Genomic DNA, 5193 nt, shown 5'->3' on the forward strand with positions numbered 1-5193 from the left:
CTTTTTTCAAATCTGAATTTTTGTGTGGAAACATAATCTTCTGCCTTTGAAACAAAATTTTCAATAAGAAAAACATAGTTTCCACCTTATGTCCTTTTAAGGGCCCAATATTACAATTGATAGCGTCAAAATATTCAGATCTTAAAATTTTAAACTTTAAAACCTTCGATTGAAAAATTATAAAATTTTCTCATTATATTTAATAATGTTTTTACTATCGATCATGGTTTAAATTTATCTTATCTATAATTGATATGATTCGAAGAAACAACTTTCAAGTTAAATTTTAATGCGCAATTTTAACTAGATTTGATTAGTTTTTGCTTTGAATATCTACAACAAAACTTGGAATTCATTTTTTTTATTTTATTAGTTTCTTTTAGATCGTTTCCCAATCTGTAATTTGTCAGTATAATTCAACATGTTGTATTAGAAATATAAGTATAAATTTATTATTTTGAACTCCAGAACTTTTTTTGCCTTTTATTTCAATTTGTGGACGAATTTTGATATTGACAAGGGATTTATCTTTCACTTTGATCACTGGCAGTCTTGAAATGATTTTTTTCCTAATCAAGAATTCACATTTCTAATCGTGATTGTTTTTTTTTTGCAAAATTCAAGATACTACAGTGAATTTTTTCAATCAACCCTACCAAAAAAAGAAGAAAAGAAATGTAAAATAAGATGAATAATAAATAACACTCATTATAATTTTTCCAACAATTTTTTATCATGGTAAATTTTTAACGTGATCAGACATTTATTTGCAAATTCATATTTTTTTTAAATCTGGTGTTATATTTTATGCATTCTTTATCTGTGCAAGAGTTCTTATTTTCGAAGCTTTATTCAAAATTTTAATTTGCATTCCTTTTTGGTGTTTCAGAAATATTGATTTCAAATTTGATATCTAGACTGCTTAGAATTTATTTTCAAGCTTATTTCTAGTTCAGAATAAGGATCATCATTTTGAATGGTTCATCAATAACTTACCGGAAAAAGCATTGGTTCGGAACGTTCATTTTTCAAATTATGATTAATTTTATTAGTATGGGAGAGTGGGGAATCATGGGCCACTTTTTTCGTTGTTCCATAACTTCTTTATTATAAAAGATAAAATGAAAATAAAAAATGGTATGGTTTTCTACATTTTCAAGGTATCATAAGATATTTTTTTTAAATTTTTAATAAATTATTTTCCCCAAATTCTGACTGTTTGAAAAAAAAGCCATATTTTTGGATTTTGAAAAATGGTGGGGAATCGTGGGCCACCAAATCCCAATTGACCAAATAACATGCAAAGTTTATGAGTTGACCCAAAACTGTGATTTCCTAATTCATTTTGCTATTTAAAAGCAATTTCAGATGATGAAATAAAAAAGAGAGCTGTGTATGATCGCATAGATACCAAAACCTGGCTCGCGAACGTATTGGCAAAATTTCTTATATTGGATGGACAAAATACTTTTCATAACTCTTCATTTGGCATAAGAAAACTTTGCAGAGAGGTAAAACGTATTTTAAGTTCTGAATGTGTATAAAAACATAAAAATACAGGTGATTAAAGATGTGTGGCCCACGATTCCCCACAAGCTAAGATTTTCAAATTGGTTGCGTTTGTGTGACTTATTGATGTTTCATCAAAAATTCCTTTTCCACTTGAAAGATCATGACAAAACTAAGATCATAAGCGTATGAGCATATTTTTGTTATGCACTTTAGGCTCCCCATCGATGTAATTAGCGGGTGTTTTTTTAATTATGTAAGTAAATTTTTCTAACTTTTTTAGCTTGATAAATAATAGAAGCATATGATGCGTATTTCAGTCAACAACATATAGGAATATATGCTCACGCAAAGCGACGATGATGACAGTTGATTTGAGATTTTTATCTCAACACACATCAGAGATATTAAACGTGGCCCACGTTTCCCCATGGCCCACGATACCCCACTCTCCCCTATAATTTATTACTTTTTGAGTTTGTGTGGTATAGAAATCAATTTACTTATTTCTTGTGTATTTTTGGTATTGCTATTATTTTCGGGTAAATTTGAATTTCGAAAACCCCCCCCATGGACGGGTCCTTCGCACGGGCCTGAACACAGTACACAAGCCGATGCCGCCATAACTGGGTCCAGTTAGACAAATCAAAACCGATATGAATGTCTGTTTGTCCGAACTCAGAAAGTCAGAACACAAAGATCGATGCGCCGATGGCGCATTGCGCTCCGCCTCATTTTACTTTTCAATCTATGTCTCGATGCAACTTGTACCTACGTTCATACAGATGAAGATTAATGCGATTTTAAAAAGCTGCGATTCGCGACATTTGCTTCGGGCGCATCTCGGAAGACGAAATTTATAAATTGCATCGTACTTTCAACAATAAATCATAGTTTTGCCAGAACGTCTCAATTGGAACTGATCTCGTTTTTTTCGGAAATCAAGATCAAAGTGAGGACGGTTCGAGGGAGATGGATCCAGATGTGCGGTGACCTACCGCAGCGTTTTCGACGTAACACGTTTCGAAATACTCCTTCAATTCACTTCAGCATTTGCTCGTCATTATTCCGTTTCGAATGATTAGATCTACACGCACTCGTCGTGTTCACGTTGTATTAAATTCATACGTACGTATATGGCATACGAGAGGGCAAGTATTTATAACATCAGCCAGCAATATGATTGACATTTCCAATTGCGCACCGTGCGCTCCCTGGACAGATGACGTGCTTAGGATGCGCTTCAGAGATGAGATGAAAACGCAACGCGAGACGACGACAACGGATGAACGGACAGATTCGATGAAAGTGATTCGCCGGTCGAGATAAAGAAATTGCATTCGAGGTGGCCTTTACTCTAGAGCCCCCCCCCCTTGGACGTGACGCCTCCCTATTTGTCAAGTCATACCCAGCATCTGAATGACGGCCGGCGGCTGGAACCATTTCGTATGCGCTCATGATGATTCTTTGAGATGTAAGTCGATTGACTGAAGCCGCGTTTGGCGCCGCTTGGCACTTATAAGTCGTCGCTGCTCGTTTCAATGTCGATGACGAATGCTTCCTTAGTAAGTTTACACATTTAAAATTTAATACGCATATTTTGATAATTTTTAACCTATCACAAGGCATTAAGAAAGACAAGTGGGGCTGCTCCAACCCCAACTCACTACCGCTCCATAAGGTAAAGTTCAAAAGAGCAAATCTAAATAACAACAAACCACCGAAATTGCTAGGCCATAACAAAGTGTGAGAAAAGTGTAAACAAAAACATTATTACATACACGATCTGAAGTAAAAATACAACTTTTACTTTCTTTCGCGGTTCGCGCGCGGTTTCGCGAAAACGCGAGGGAAGATCTTACCTGATGATTACCTCTGCCGGGTTTATGGCCAGGTGAATTTTGTTATTTCTTCGAATTGATCCCACGATTGACTGACGTCTGCAGCTTTTCACCTTTCTTTCTTTCATTCTGCCTGCCCCTTTGGATTCAACAAACCTCAACCCATCCATATCAATCTCGCACGAATGATGATGCGGGTGGAATGGATTCGTTCGGAACATAAAAACGGGTTTCACTTTCCTGGGCGCCTTTTCCAATCGTATGTTATGTGTATACGAGCGGGAAATGCGATCATCGCAAATTACGACTCACGATGATGATGATGATTCGTTTTTAAAACAGATCTCTTGTGCCATTATTATTGCAAAATCAAGTGCGTTTTGCGTCCATTTGGTTTTTACCTATGTACTGCACAATATCGAAAATTTAATTTTCAAATAAAAAATGATGGGAACAAAATCAACATATCATACGGACTAATAAATTTTAAAAAATCTGGAAAGCTTATTAAAACCTCTGAAACTGGATAAGGGATCCGAAATGCTTCAACGATATCTGCAAAATTACGATTTGCAACTGATTAAAATAACTTTGATGCGACCCTTAATGATTTTAAAATTTGTCTGCAACTTCGTAAGGAATAAATAACAAAGTAAAAAAAAAATTGTTATATCTCTGTAGAACAGAACATGTTTTGAATCCGGAAAAAAATTGAAGCTGAATACCAACTTTGTTAAAAATACAAGGCACATTAGCGTACTCTAAACAACCTACAAAGATATTAGTATAGCTTTCACTTTTTCATACATAATGATCCAGTAAACTAAATGAACTTTCGGAACGTATCGAAAAGTCATTAGCAACTTTTAAAACTAGTTTACTCAAAAATTGGTGAACTTTTTTTTGCGTGCACGGAGAAAAAAGTATGGCATTCCGTCATATTGATGATTGATTCTCGATTCTCGATTCAACTATATTGTATGATTGGTTTTATACTTTCAACTATAAATATGATAGATCCAACAACAATTGTTTGATTAATTCCATCGTAAATATAATAAATTAGCTGATCCCGTACGAATTTCGTTCCGCTTTCAATCATTAATACGTCAAGATGAGTTTAGAATATTGAATCCGATGCATATTGGGTAAAACATTCAACAGTGTTTAAAGTTGCCACTTTTTCTTGTCCTTCAATTTGAAATTCAAATTAAGATGTTGATTATCTCCCAACAGTCTCACAACAAGCTAACACGTTTCCGGGCGAATTCCTTGGAACTTCACGAACACTAAACGAGGACTAGACTTCACACACGGACGCCTGATATACAAGACTCAGAAAACGGAAGCAAGCTTCCATTTCAGCTTTTCTCGTTCATTTTCCAACTATTCATCCTTTTCTTTTAATTTTCAAGTGACAGCAGCTTAATCGCCCGGATAAGCTGCTGTCACTTGAAAATTAAAAGAAAAGGATGAATAGTTGGAAAATGAAACGAGAAAAGCTGAAATGGAAGCTTGCTTCCGTTTTCTGAGTCTTGTATATCAGGCGTCCGTGTGTGAAGTCTAGTCCTCGTTTAGTGTTCGTGAAGTTCCAAGGAATTCGCCCGGAAACGCCGGTTGGCTTCTTCTCGGCTCGGCCGCAGATCCTTGTGATTTCGCGCAAGATCGTAATAGGATGTTCATCTTCGTCCTCGAGTTCTGCAGATCCCCAATTATCAAGGAGAAGAACTGCACTCTCGTGGGCAGGCCGATTAAATAGAAGCCAAAGAATGAAGAGGCCTGCCACGACCAAGTCCAGAAACGCCCGCTGGCGCTGACGGTTTCGGCACCCTGGCGAAGATTT

This window comes from Uranotaenia lowii, chromosome 2, assembly GCF_029784155.1.
Source record: "Uranotaenia lowii strain MFRU-FL chromosome 2, ASM2978415v1, whole genome shotgun sequence".
Taxonomy (NCBI): domain Eukaryota; kingdom Metazoa; phylum Arthropoda; class Insecta; order Diptera; family Culicidae; genus Uranotaenia; species Uranotaenia lowii.